This window comes from Lichenostomus cassidix, chromosome 3 (genome assembly GCF_008360975.1).
Source record: "Lichenostomus cassidix isolate B80296 chromosome 3, HeHo_3.0, whole genome shotgun sequence".
Taxonomy (NCBI): domain Eukaryota; kingdom Metazoa; phylum Chordata; class Aves; order Passeriformes; family Meliphagidae; genus Lichenostomus; species Lichenostomus cassidix.
In genome coordinates this window covers 27,798,647-27,812,568 of record NC_139483.1, presented here as the reverse complement: position 1 = coordinate 27,812,568, position 13,922 = coordinate 27,798,647, and the positions used below count along the sequence as shown (strand labels likewise).

General features: G+C 40.9%; 1 long non-coding RNA gene across 1 annotated transcript in view; it reads left to right on the top strand.

Annotated features, from left to right (window-relative positions):
- The window catches only part of LOC146439341 (uncharacterized), a 560,563-nt gene extending 548,335 nt beyond the window's left edge, over nucleotides 1-12,228 (top strand). The window contains exon 2 of the long non-coding RNA XR_014850758.1: nucleotides 12,174-12,228. This is a non-coding gene — a long non-coding RNA (uncharacterized LOC146439341). The remainder of the gene's footprint in view (nucleotides 1-12,173) is intronic.
- The last annotated feature ends 1,694 nt before the right edge of the window (nucleotides 12,229-13,922 follow it).

Here is a 13,922-nt window from a genome sequence, read left to right as displayed (position 1 = left end):
CTTGTGGATTTCATAGACATGCTTGTGGCTGTATTCCCTAACCAGCTTTAAAAACCGCATCCTATGGACCAGTAGGATGTCACAATTTGACATGGCTGTATGAAACATGCAAATAATTTTAGATTTCCCCCCAAAATGGCAGTGAGTGGGAGCGAGGAGTGCCTAAAAACAACAGGCTGGTTTTTAAATTAATGCTATTTTATCATTGAAAATGACAGCTCTTCCACCCACAGTATTTGGTGGCCTATGGCTTTTTCTCCTAAATAAAGTCCCAAATAATATTCTTTTACGCCTAAATAAAAAAAAATCCCAAACACAAATACTGGCTGGGTGGAGAATGGATTGTGAGCAGCCCTGGGGAGAAGGACTTAGGGCTGCTGGTTGATGAGAAGCTCAACATGAGCTATCCATGCATAATTGCAGCCCAGAAAGCCAACAGTGTCCTGGACTGAATCAAAAGAAGTGTGACAAGCAGTTGAGGGAGGGGATTCTCCCCCTCTACCCTGCTCCTGTGAGACCCCACTGGTGTCCTGCACCCTGCTCTGGGGCCCCCACCATAAGGACATGGATCTGTTGGAGCAAGTCCAGAGGTGGCCATGAAGATGCACAGAGGTCTGGAGCACCTCTCCTATGAAGACAGGCAGAAACATCTGGGGTTGCTCAATCTGGAGAAGGGAAGGTTCCAGGGAGGTTTTATAGCACCTTCCAATACCTAAAGGAGGCTACAAGAGAGGTGGACAGGGACCTTTCCCTAGGGCATATGGTGATAGGACAAGGGAGAATGGTTTTAAACTGAAATGGAATAGATTTAGATTAGATATAAGGAAGAAATTCTTCCGTGTGAGTGTGGTGAGGTCCCAGAACATGTTGCTCAAAGGAGTTACAGATGCCCCATCCCTGGAAGTTTCAAGACCCATCTGGATGGGACTTTGAGCAATCTGGTCTAGTGGAAGTTGTCCCTGCCCATGGCACAGGGTTGGAACTAGATAATCTTTAGGATCCTTCAAGCCCAAAACATTCAATGACTCTAAATAAGATGGATGTCCTTCAAGTGAAAAAAGAACAGTAGAGACAGACTCATTAAAGGCTGGCACAGGATACAGAATTGAGATTGCTTCCCTGGATATCACTTCAGCTAGTACTGGTGCAAATAGCTACAGCTTCAGGTAAGCAAACAGAATTATTTACAGCTCAGACTCTGGATCTTACTACCCCATGTAACAAGGGCTAACTTCTGCATGATGCTCTTCATCACATAGACTGGAATAACTAAGGGATATTAGTTAAGACTGGAATAAATAGGGATCTTGTTAGAAGAAATCCCTTACCACTATCCATCTTGCCCATACTGAGGCTGACAATAAGTTACAACCATTAATTTTTAATATCTTAATCACTGACACGTTCAATGATGCCCATGTTTTGCAATTACTGCATCCATCTTCTCCTTTGGAATGTCCCTTGGTCAGAAAAGCCTCATGCCCTTCTGAGGACCAGCACAACCAGTGACAGGATGCATTGACAGAGATGAAAAGGGGGAAGGACTCTGTGTTTGGCTGTCTGGGTCTACTGTTTTGGTTCAAATATTTCCCAGCTATTGGAGACGTGATCAAAATGACAAAACACCCAGGAAATGTTGGTGTACAGCTGACACTCCACATCCTGCCTTCTGCCACACAAATGCACACTGTCGTTAGAGATATGAACTTGGGAGCAAAAAGCAGGGGTAAGGCATTTAGAATCTCCTGGCTTTTGTCAGTTTGCATAAAATCTTTTGTTTCACTGGCAATGTTTAAATGAAATGTAGATTTATCTATTTTTGCACTGAATTTATGTTGGTTCCTAAAGCAAAATCAAACTATTCATGGAAGGTTATGAAACATGCAATGCTTTCCCAGGAGATAGACCATTCTCTCTAGGAATATCTTGTTTTGGCTTCTGCAAATGCATATTTTAGATCCACTTATACATGTATTTATGCATTTTTTAAAAGATTCCTTTTTGGTCTATTAAATACATTTTCTGGGTCAGGCTGTATCTTTGTAGCCCCACTCTGCACCAATCAGGTATTATCTCAAGTAGCATTTCGTTCCTACATCTGTGTCTCCTAGCAATCCGTGATATCAAACATTCAGCTTTGAGTTGTCACAGCAGGACTGAGTCAACATTTGTTTAAAGCCACTGGAAGTAGTTCTGACAATTAGTAGAAAGAGCAAAAGAAATTCCATCAGACACACACAGAGCCAGCAAGCAGGAATCATACAGTAAATTTGTCATGCAAGCCTGGTGAACTTTAAAGCATTTCCCACTGAGAAAGCTCTGTCTTCTTTAGTTAAATTAGAGGGAATCAGCTTGACATTTTGATTAATATGAGCACGAAGGGGTTTTAAAATAATTAGCAACTCTGCACCTCACTCCACCTCTTGCATTTGAGGTCCTCAGAGAACTTCAGGAACAGTCACTCATGTCTGGTAGTGATGCTGCTACAAGTTCATCCTCGTTTTGAAGGTAGGATTGTTGAGGCACAATGGATGTAGTGTGACCAACACTGCAGGAGCCTAGGAGAGATGCTCAGGGATCCAGGGATATGTTACTAAATGGTTACTGCTCTTCAGATTCATTGCAAATTAATCTTTTTTTTTTTTTTTTCTTCAATACAGTTTTTAAACAGGACTATTCACTTTAGGGACCAGAACATTCTCCCTTCTATCATTATTTGTCCAGATAATGTCAGAGAACTGCACCTCTTCACCTATTTCCCTTCATCTGTTGAATGATAATAAGTCACTTGGCTTTCCTCAAAAATTGCCTGCTGTTATCTCTGAAAAATTAGAGTTCATCACACTATCAGGATTCCATTTTTGCTTTCCTCCTTCATAAAGACATGTTAGAATTTATTTAAAATTACTGTTTCAGCATTCCTTTGTAATGGCGAGGGGCTCATATAGTGTTGCCCTCACAGAGTTGAGGAGGGGAATGATGATATTGCATTGCCAAAATGTCTCCTTTGCAGCATTTCACAAGGCCACTGTGCCTTTTATACTTTCTTCCATGAGACTTCCACAGCACGGGGTGCAGATGCTGTATTTACATAAAGCCTGAGCAAGAGCTTTATTTGCCCTTCAGAATGGAAGAGGCAGAGGAAAAGACAGGAGAGACAGAGCTGAAGGATCACAACTCTTCCTATGAGGAAAGCAAGCCTGGTGTTGTCTTTCCACGCTGTGCTGAGGGCAGAACTCTCACTATCCTCATGTAGTTCCTATGCCAGGACACAGCAGACAATTTTCCTTCATTTGGTAGTGGCACCACTTCCAGCCAGGGCTGGCAAAGACAGAGGGATCTGGAGCAGAGGCAGTAGCACCTCTGCACAGCCAGCAGCTGACCCTTATGAAAAAGAGGGTTAGTGCAGAGCCTGCTGGAAAGCCAGACCTCAAAGGGATTTGGGGAGGCTATGAAGGCACAAATGATGGCCTCAGCTGCTATGATGTCTGGCTCATAAGGTTGGGTTTTCTCTTTGTGTTCTACCCTGGGATCACTGAACTACCTGCTGGCAGCCATTTCCTCCTCTGTGCCTGACAGAGAAGACATGCTGCTCTTTTGTAGTGGCCTGGCTTTTGTTTGTTCTTGGGTTTTTTGCTCTCCAAATCAAAAGTAAAAGCCTGTCTTATTCTTAAATAATCTCCTTATACTTTCCTTATTGAAGAAATTCTTCAGGAATTGCTTAAAAGCATCCTGGCAGTGAAATACAGCTTTGTTTTGCTTTGCTTTCTTCAGACAAAGTGTTTGCAGTTTTCTGTGTTATACTTACAGATATAAATAAATATACAAACCAACCTGCAAAATTAAGACAGGGATTTGAAGTCTCATACTACTCACTGGTATCAGAATCCCTCATGATAATGTCTGAGAAAGAAAAAAAAAAGTAAACAGAAGGGGAAAATGCCTGGTTACAATATAGGTGAGCATCCTATGTCTGCAAGTAGTACTTGTGGCAGGAAGGTAGTTAACAGGAGCAAGGATAGGGAAATATGCCTTGAATAAGTCACAGAAGGACACAGATACACAAGACACAGAGTGGTCTGAAGTTGCTCAGTGGATAGAAGCTGTGAAATGGATTCCCAGAAAGAAAAGATTTTGTTGGATGTTTTGTCACAATAAGTGATTTTAGTCTAGTCTAGTCTTCCCTGCTGTCCTTGTAAATAAGTGGTCTGAGCTTTTACTTTGAGATACATTTCCTGTCTGTGTGCCAAGAAAAAGACTGCCTGGTCACACAGTGACTAACTTGTTATCATTTTCCCAAGACTTTAACTTGTGGAAGTGTTTCGGTAGCCTTGGGATCATGTTTGCTCTGCCTCAGGGAGAGACACAAACACCAATATCGTGGCACCAATATATGTCAGAAGGGAATAGAAATCTCAGGAGAATACCAACCAAATCTGAAGACAGGGTGTTCACTTCAGCATCTGTGTATTTTTCAGTACCCCTGATCGCTATAAGCGAGTGGTCAGAGTGGCCAAGACTTCTGGCTTCATTTACTTATTCAATAAAGCACTTCAAATTCTGCTGTAATGGAGCTTCCCTGCAGTTATTTAATTCCTTCTAAGGCAAATAGCTTCACTGTTCATCTCTTCTCATTGCTGAATAGTAGCCAGAGCTGTTGCAAGTGCCTGAAAGGCATTTCCCTATCTAAATAATTCAACACAGATCTTGTGCATGTGGTGTCTAGATGTCTCACAGAAAGGGAGTCCTATGTTTGTCAGCTGTAGGTAGGACTTTTCGTGCTTTTTCAAAACCTCTGTCTTTTCTTCTGAAATCACTTCTATGGGCCAAAATGAAAGGGTACTGTTGGTTTGCTCAGGGAACCAGAGAACAAATGGTGATCTGTTGTTTATCTCACTTGCTGTCTAAATTTCAACCTATAAGAAAGAAGTGGGGGTTTTCAGGGCAGTTTCTAGTGGGGCTGAGAGCCATGCTGGCACAAGCTGCCATGAGAGCTGACCCTTCCAGGTAGCAGCTTCGAGCACTGCCCATGAGCTGTGGAGACCACATGGTTCTTTCTCACTCAGATGGTTTTTTCCCTAGTCTTGCACTTGAGTTCACGAGAGAAAATCATTGCAGGGTTAGCTGACCTGCATGCAGCTTTTCAGGTCTGGAAAGCAGGTGTCCACCTGCAAAGCCTTTCAATTATCAGTTTATGTATCAAGCTCAAGTGCCAGACCATGCATAAAGCTTGCTGACATTTTCAGACCAGTACATTGTCCAGATTCAGTGCCTGGAAATCCCTGCCAGACTTTTAATTTCTTTATGCCTTTCAGTCCTGTTCTCTTTTTTTGTCCATTTTTTTTTCTTTTCTTCTGCCTGGATCCTGTGATTCTGCAATTCATTAAGGCTACATTTTCCCTGATATTGGTTCCTTTAGGAGCTTTTATATGAGAAGCCTGTGATTTAGTTTTTTAAAATATCTTTTCTGAGTTTTCTTCTATCACCGAAACACAAGCAACCTTCTGGTGGAAGGTCAAATATGATGACAATGTTCAGTGGCACAAAAAGTATACAATTATTGAAAGGAAAAAAGAAAACAAAATTGAACTTTTCCATAAGAAATGCATGTCTCTTAAAATACACTATACCACTGATGTACACTAACTAGACAGCAAAGAAGAGGGAACCTTAGACCTTTCTTCAACTAGAAATAACTCTCTTTTGGTGACAAAATTACATTTTCCCCTAATTGTATGGTTTTGTTTAAGCAGAAATAGAAGAAATGGTAAACATCTATCAGAAACAGCTTAATTAAAATGTTAAATACCCTTTCATGGAGAAATCTTCTTTCCCAGCAATAAAACCTCACTACAGAGTTAATTTTTAAAAGTAATGTATTTGCTTCTCTATGCCTGTATATAAGAGATTAACATATTAATGGGAATGTAATTATGTTATAAAACTCCTTTTTTATTTGCACTGGGTTTCAAGATGCAATGTTTCAATGTCATCTGATATTTGTCTTCCTTTACAACCTCAAGTGTGCAGGGCACATCTTTTGATGATGGTGATTATCATGGTAAAATAGGAGTTTTGAATGTCACAAAAAGAAAATTTTCCTCTTCATTCATTTTCTCTAAAGGTATTGAGTTCATCTTTTCAAATACTTAGGATGTGTTTTCTTGTGATTCTTGCTCCATAAACATTTGTTTGCTGGCAAATGAGCTGAGTAAGAGAATCTAAAGTCTTTTCCTTTCTCATTGTAGGTCTAAAGCTTATTCCTCCCTGTACCAGAGGGTGTGCTATGAGTTTTGTTCTCTTAGTTCACACGACCCAAAATATTTCTCCACAGCACTGAAACCAACCCACACAGCACATCCCTTAGCACTCATGTCACAGCCACAAAAACCCCTGGTTGCTGCTGACAGAATGACTTGGTGCTTAATAATGATGATGCCAGGCCTTTGGAAATGACAGCAAGAGATCTGCTCATTTCTTAGACCATGGCTCCAGCTATCCCAGCCTGCAATTCCACAGTACTGATCACATCCACAAGTTGTCTGAGTCCCTGGATGGTCTTTGGTGGGAAGAGTCTTCAAATTAATACTTCCCAGACCATCTTACTCGTGTTTTATTTGATTTCTGGTGCCTGGGGGAAGAGAATATAACACTATTAGTGATAAATTATTTGATAGTTATCATGACAGTAAATTTATCCATTAAAAATATCATATTTTCAGCTCTCAGCTGTTGAGCTGTGTAACAGCATCTCCACTCACAAAAAGCAGAAGTGAAATTTCAAAAAAAATGATTAGGCTTTGGTGGTAACGTAAGAGCACAGGGTCTAACATATGTCTGAATATTTTGTAGGAGAGATTCCTCTTCACTCTTAAAGAAATTCTAGGTTCAGTCTCTTCTAACAAAGTCCTGGTGTTTTTCTCTTTCCCTTTTTGTCCTAAACCTCCCTTTCTCTCTAAGTTTTCCACTTTTTTCTTTAGATCTGCAGCAATATGTGCTCCCATAAAGGTCTTGTCTCTAGCTGTAGATCCTGTTTTTCTTGCCTGGCAAACCCCTTAAGGTTGTGCTATTCCTGCTAAGACAGAAGGATGGAACAAGAATAGTGTATTCTTCGTCCATGTAAGTATGAAAGGCACTTGTTACTCTGTTCTGTGAATGTGGATTTTCTCTTTTCTTACACTAAGAAAAGTTTTAGAGCCTAGGTGCTTCAGGTGAGGAGGATGAAATCCATTGAAACACAATGCAGGAAGCCATCATATCTATGTGCAATATTTCTCTCTTCCCCCCATCTCACCTGTCCTTCCAGTCTAGGTTTGACCTGCTCATCCCATTCATTCTGAAAATATTTATCTGTAATCATTCAACACTTTCCATAAATATCAGTAGTTATTTTCCTCTATGACCTTGCATTACTTCTGCATGCCTTCTGTTTCCCATTTTACAAGGAGCTCTGTCTCATCTGTTTAAAATCCTTTCCAATGAAAACTCAATTTTTTTTCCTCTCCTGGGAGCCCCAGGGCAGTCCATTCATCTCCCTCCAGATAAATCAATCTCCAAGCAGATGGACTCAGGTCAGGAGGAGCCCAGGAGGCACTTGCATGCCATGTGAGTGGGTCTGCGTGCCCAACAACTGCATCAGAAGGTCTGAGTGGAGCATGTAAGGCTACAGCCCTTGGCACAGCAAACCTGAGCTTTCTGGGCAAACACATATTTTAAACACAAATCTTCATAAGTTGTGGGAAATCCTGTCAAAGTGTCTAAGATTGGTTTTACACAGAAAGAGAGCAGCAGATTTAATACCTAGAAGAAGGGGAATCAGAGGGATGAGCAAGTACGTAACACGTTGGTGCATCACAGGGAACAAACCATGGGTTTGGGCAAAAGGCAAGCAGGAGGAACTCACAAGAAGCATATGCACCGTCTCAGTCAAAACTTCATCTCAATCAATAGGAAAAACAGTTCCTCTTATTCAAGACAGCTTTGGAGCCAGTCCAAGCACTCTCAAATGTGAGTTTAGCAGGGCAAAGAAAAGATGGAAAATAGAAAATAGACTAGTGTGAAGGGACTGAAATGAAATAGGATGTGCAGTTCAAACGATTCCTTCTGGCCCTCTCCCTATCCCACAGTGGGAGAGAAGCCTTGGAGGCAATTACTGTTTCCACTTTCCCATAATACAGATCTTTTCTTCTAATTTTATCTTCAAGGAAAATGGTTGCTCTAATCACCCCACTGAGTACCATAATATCTCATTTCCCCTGCTCAGAAGTAGGAGCATGGGAGCGTCGCACCAGAACACAAATGGGCGAGGGCTGCATCAGCACTCAGCCTTCCACAGACAAACATTTTTTCTCTTATTTCATCACTTTTTTTTCTTTTTGTCGAGCATGCAAATGCGTGGACACAACTCCCACCCTGCAGGGATCCTGGATCTGGCTCTGTCTTTCAGTACTTCTAGGCCTTGCTTGCTCTACCTGAGGAATTCGCTGGCGTTGTTACCTTGCTTCAATGGAGGTGAAGTTCATGGTGGGACAGATATGCTGGACAAGGGGAAGCCTCTGTAGTTTGCTTCATTTTCAGCATTGCCTTGCCCAGGCTCTTTAACATTAGAGGTGCACAAAATAACCTTGGTCACTGGAGCCCAGTCTTTTTTTTTTTTTTGTTGTCTTTGCCTGAGACAGGAATTCATTAGGAATGGAGAGAGTACAGCTAGAAGGTCCTAGGGAAGATGGAGACAGTCTTGCTACTCTAAACTAAAGTCAAATATCAGGTGGCTTTGGCATCATGCAAAAAGAGTCCATTAAACCTGTCAATCAGAAACATACATGAATTTTTAGGGGATAGAGGGAGCCATTGGCAGTTCAGAAGAAGCCTTGCATTTCAAAATGAGCTCTCTTCAGGAAAAATGATTGCTTTAAGATCCCCCTTGGGTGCAATAGCATCTCATTTCTCTCTCCTAAAAACAGTCATATTAATAGAACTTGTCATGGAATTGAGCATTCAACCTTCCCCACTGAATTATCACTTCTTTAATCTGCTTTATTAGTATAATGGGGTTTTTTTATTAAATATATTTTTTAACTGTGTGTACACACAGCCTTCACATAGTTACATTAATTCTTACTGTGCATTTTTTAAAAGTTTCTTGGTTTTGGGGAAGGGGTTCTATTTATTTGTACTTTTGACTGTAATAATTGTGCAGTGCAATCATGCTTTTTCACTCATGGCACCTCTTTTGAGCTACTTGAGACTCTTTGCTGCTTTTGTGGAAAGAGTTGGTTCTTCAACCCACGTCAGTGATAGCTGGCTTTTGGATGTTAAGGGTATGTTTTCTGCAGAAAGACAATCAGGCTCCTCTGAGATCCAGGGCTCACTGGGCATATCTGCTCCTCTGCCTCTCATGAGGATTTTGAAGAACATGTGTCAGATGGTGTCTTTGGGGGCCAGGTTCAACTCCCATCAAGGTTCACTTTCCTTCTGCCTCCAGCTGCAAAGGACAAATCACCCACCCTTCAAAAAAGCCTTTCCCCAAACTGTCCTGAGGAGCAGAGGGGGTGGCACCTGGGAAGTTCCCCCTTCTGCTCCGAAAGTCTTGTTTCTCTTCCCTTCAGTGCTACAGTCAAAAACATTACTGTTCTGCATGAGCAAAACTTCTTCTGGCAGCAAACGAGGCAATGACAATAAATACTTGCAAGGCCCTACGGTGAACAATTAGTATTCCAAACATGAAATTAATTTGTCCTGCGAATATAGGAACATTGTAATTTAGTTCACTTTTATTTTATTGTCAGATACAATTCATTTTCTACATGATTTTATGGTTGGATAGGATTCATTAGAAATTTTCCCCAAACTGCCTCTATTAAGCAAAAGAGTGGGGGCAAGATCCTTCCTGTTCTTTTCACTGCAAATGTTGTGCTGTCTTTTCTCCTGCAAATGAGACTTAACTCTAATCTATCCACACACAATGCTTGGCTCTGTAACCTTAGATTTTTTTCTAAAGTTTCATTTTAATTTTCACTGCTGAAGAAGATATTTCTCCAAAGATATTCAAATAAAGGCTATAAAAAAAAGAAAAAAAGAAAAAGACTAGCCAAAGCTCAGCTATAAGGTGAATAGACAGTCTTTCTTCTTTTATGTCAAATTTTCAAAACTTGCCTTGAAGTTAGTTTTATTCAATTCTGTGCATTGTCCCTGTCTAAATAAAGGGCAGTCCTTGAACAGAAAATGTGCAGAGTCTTCATCCATTTTGGAGGAGCTACATGAGCAAGAAAGTACCCACAGTCAGACACATCTCAAATGCTCAGCCATGACTTTGCTCAGCCAAATTCCCCCCATACTGAGTCAGACATTAATAGTGCATCAGTCTTTTCTATGGGAAGGATAAGAAGTGCTGTGGAAGACACATTCCAGCCCCCTGCTCAGGTGAGGTGTCTCAGCAACACATCTTTGTCATCAATCAATCTTCAGCTTCCATTCTCTGCCAGGACAAAGATCATCCCTTCAATCTGTATATTTGCTAATTCGCTTTCATGCACTGCTGTAATTTTTTTTTTTTTTGCTTTTTCTTTCTTTCTTTGCTTGCTTGCTTTAAGTGTCGAAAAGTCTTCTATTAATAATATATTAGTAATTTGCTCTCCAATCACTTGTCAGAAAAGGGAGAAAAGACAATATTCCACACACACAAGAGGCTGTGCCCAACAAATAAATAAATAAATGAAAAATTACTGTGTCAACCATTTCTGAAAGTCAATGTGCCTTAAAGGCATTTGAAATTCTTTATTGCTCCTCTGCCTGAGCCAGGCAGCCTGGAGTGCAGCCCTGGCAGGGCTCTATGCTCAGCCTAGATTCACAAAGCAAAGGTTCCAGGGGCAGGAGCCAGTCCAGGGGTGGGGACAGGGACCCTGGCAGCAGGGGCAGGGCTGGCTGTGCAGGGGCTGCTGCAGAGCTGGAAACCCCCAGGGGTCTGCACTGGGCAGAGGGGGGACTGGGCATCCCTGTTTAACAAGGAAGCATGACCCTGTGGTTAAGGCAAAATGAGCTTTGTGCTCCGTGGTACAAGTCCTCTGTGACTTTGAGAAAGTCATGTCAGCCTGCAACCATAAATATTTATAGATGTCCCAGATGTATTCAGGAGAGTTAATGAATTGCAGCCAGGGGTGGGAGCTGTGGTGAAGGAGGCTGCAAGCCACATTCCTCTGGGCTGTGGAATGGGATTTCCTGATGACAAAGTAGTGCAGGAAGGTGGTATGGCCACCTTGGCTCCCACTGCAGCTGCCCAGATCATTTCAAAGTCAGTGTCAGGTAGATGTCGAAATACCTTGAGAGATCTGGGCTTAGTCTGCCTCCTTTTTGAGTCCCATGTGATGGCTATTTGCTCTGTATAAATGTGACAGCAGATCTGACCTCTCTGGTACAGTCAGTCTATGACAAGGCTGATGACATGGAAACAGCCAGATCCAGCATCACCTGAGACTAGTTGGGAAGGTCTGTGAGCAGTCTACAATCCCTGGATCTAATATTTATGTTGGAGTGTATTTTTAGCATATAAGGAAGAAAAAAGTTGGAGATGTCAATAGATTTAGGTGTACCATGAACTGCTGACCATGAACTGCTTAGTTCACATTTTGTGGATGTGTGTCCCTGGCAAGTTTGATTAGTGCAAAATGCGTGCTAAACTTCTTTTCTTCACTAACTCATTGAAATTCAGTGTCTTTCTCCAAAGCAAATGTTTGCTTATTTACAATCAAACATATAGAAATAAGCTGTAGCTGGCAAGTGAGATGTTATTCTGCCTCATTTAGAGTCTTCCTATTCCAGAGAAAGTGAAGGACTTCAGTTACAGGGCACATGATAAGCAGCAAAACAAAAGAGTTTGAGTTCTCATTCTTCAGGAGAAGGCGAAAAGGACAACATTGATGCTGAGGATCAAAATGAATCTCCATCTTTTCCACAGCCAAATGCTCCATTCCTTTGCCTACTCTTGAAATTTTTTTACAGTTTTGACACAGTCTATAATTAGCGACTATCAACCCCATGGCCAAGGAGGAGCTGCTTTCTTATCCAATATTGTAGGGGCTGAAATAGAAATCCTGACAATTAAATGGCATAAGCCTATTCTAGGAAATGGTGAATTTTTCTACTGGGTGTCCTGGGCCACTAAACTCAAAACAGAGAAATCCACAAAAAAAAAAAAAAAAAAAAAAAAAAAAATAAGTGAATAAATATAAATTTGGTTAGGGTTTCTCTTGTTTCATTATTTTGGATGTTTTTTCCAAACCTGGACAATTTTCACAGCATTTTCTGAGAGACAAAAGACCCTTTAGTCCTCATATGTATATTTGACTGGACTGCTGCATTCAGATATTGTCATATCATGACTTCAATTCAGCTGTATTTGAAAAGGATGAGGAGGTTAAAAATTCACAAGTGTTCTCCTAGGTTTTTGGGTTTTTTCAAGAGAAAGTTCATTCAGTCAGCCTTGTTTTTTGGAACACTCAGGCAGCTCTCACTGATCAGTAGACCAAATCTATGCAACATAGAAACATAGCATGACTATGAAATGACTCTATGGTGTGACTAAGAAATGACAGAGTAAAAAGCAAAAAGGAAAATGACAGAGTAAAAGCAGAGTATTGAGATGTCCTCTGGTTCTTTCCCAGATGTAAGGGAAGGCCTCATCTGGAGCTGTGCTGGTGGAAGCTTTTCATAATAATCCCTTTCAGTCTATAATGACACATCTATAGCTGCTGCAGTCTGAAAGCTCATCTGCTTGCTATCAATAGCTAACCAGCTCTGTGGTGTTAATTCTATCACTGGCAGCAGTTGCCAAAAAAAAAGCCCCAAACCTGTGCTTCCTGCAGGAATGTGGAGCTTTATTGAGCCAGAAGCCTAGACAATGTATAAAATTTAATTTATGGGTAGGTACAGTTACAGGTCCCAAGTATATTGGATGGGGCCATAAGTGTGGCTTAAGCACTGGTCCTTGAGCACTCTCACTGCTCCTTTGGACAAATGCTGAAGTTTACCAAGTGAACAGGTATTTCAGCCTGCTACTGTCATGCCAGCCTTGTCTTCTTTTTTACCTATGGCAGTCTAATTTTATGGTGTTTATAAATGAAAATGGCACTGGTATTTCTTCAGTCCCTCTGCAATACTTAGCTCACCAGTTTCTTTCCCTCTTTTAGACAACTACTTAGACAGTGGTCTGTAGGAAAAGAGTGAGATATTAGGACACTGAAGTTGCTGTATAGTGAGAATACAATGGCCTGGAAAATTACAGGGAGGACAAATGGAGGAAGCTGCTGAAGTTGGACACTGACAGGAAATACTTGCCCTGGTGCTGGTCACTAATTATTTTACAGGGCTTCAGTGTATGGGTGAGAGAGGCAAGGAGAAAGACTTTTCCTGAACAGCTGGAGAAAATATTTAAAGAAATACATCAAATGCAGCAAGGCATGAACTCAATGGTGCACCAAGGTATTTAATATATTTGGGTCATTTTTTAAAGTATATTGGTGATTTTCAGGAACATGACGAAGTTTTCTGTGCTTATTGTCAGACATATATACAAGACAATTTCATGTTGCTTTATGCATGGGTTTTAGTATACCTGCATGTATTTTGACATTTGTATGCTTTGATTTTATTACCATACAGGAGAAAATGGAGTAGACGAGGCCATTTCCATGAGCCATTTAATAAATCAGTGCAGCAAAGGTGGGCATTTTAATGACCAATTCAAGATGCTGAGCCATGAACTTAAACACATTAGCTGTGTCTCATTATACACAAAACAAACACATCAAGTTAAACACCTTGAGTGGTAAATATATACATTCATTTACTATTAACTGACAGTATGAAAATACAAAGGTCTTTGCAAAGCTCTGGAAAAGGAAGGAGTTTTGTGTTGGGAAGGTCAT